We start from the raw sequence: 1,120 nt of genomic DNA, 5'->3' as shown, positions 1-1,120 counted from the left end.
GCCGCCACCGGGCCGGGCCCCGGCGGGAGGCGGGACGGGGCTGCACCGCCTCTGCCTCCTCCTGCCTCCTCCTGCCTCCTCCTGCCTCCTGCCCGCCGCTGCCCGCCCCTCCCTCCCGCAGCATCCTTCCCTGGCTTTGGGGGAGCCCCGCGCACCCGGCGCCAGCCCTGCCTGAAAGGGACCCCGGCAGGGTTGAACCCCCCCAGATGTGCAGGGTCAGCCTTACACCCCCCCCCGCCCCCAGTGCCAGGGCACGGGTGGGGAGCAGCTCGAGGGGTTCCTGCCCTCAGCGGGACCGTGATGGGCACAGAGGGGCTGCGGCTCCTCCCGGGTGATCTCTGTCTTTGGGGATGAGCAGTGCTCGGAGCATCACTGCTCCTGTCAGGTGCATCCGCCCTGCCGGGACACCTCCAGTCCTGGGGGCGGCTCTGGGCCTTTCACAAGAAACACACTGAGGGGCTGGAATGAGTCCAGGGAAGGGAACAGAGGTGGAGAAGGGTCTGGAGCCCCAGGAGAGGCTGAGGGAGCTGGAAAAGGGGCTCAGCCTGGAGAGAAGGAGGCTCAGGGGGAATCCTCTGGCTCTGCACAACTCCCTGACAGGAGGGGACAGCTGGGGGGAATCAGGCTCTGCTCCCAGGGAATGGGGACAGGACAAGGGGAAATGGCCTCAAGTTGTGCCAGGGGAGGTTTAGGTTGGATATTGGGAAAATTTCTTCACGGAGAGGGTGGTCAGGCACTGGCACAGTGGTGGGGTCTCCATCCTTGGAGGGGATTCAAAAGCCATGTGGATGTGGCACATGGAGACATGGGTAAGCATCAAATACATTGGTGCTGGGGGATGGTTGGACTTGATGATCTTACAGATCTACTTCGACCTGAAGGACTCCATAGGGCACCGAGATGCCTCCCCCAGGCTCCCCGCAGCCTAAGAGGTTTTTCTCACACATGCACACAGCAGTCAGCAATTAGGACCAGCTCTGGCCTTTTTATCCTGGGATTTTGTGCCCATGCGGGATTAAAGCCCTGATTGTAGCCTCCCCACCAGCCCCAAATCCTCTGCTGATTTTCGTTCTGGGGGCAAGTCAGTGCACGCTGTGACCTATTGATCCCGATCCCTGCG

The sequence above is a fragment of the Catharus ustulatus genome, chromosome 16 (assembly GCF_009819885.2).
Source record: "Catharus ustulatus isolate bCatUst1 chromosome 16, bCatUst1.pri.v2, whole genome shotgun sequence".
NCBI lineage: Eukaryota > Metazoa > Chordata > Aves > Passeriformes > Turdidae > Catharus > Catharus ustulatus.
The sequence above is the reverse complement of the archived record's forward strand: the minus strand, read 5'-3'. Positions refer to the sequence as shown.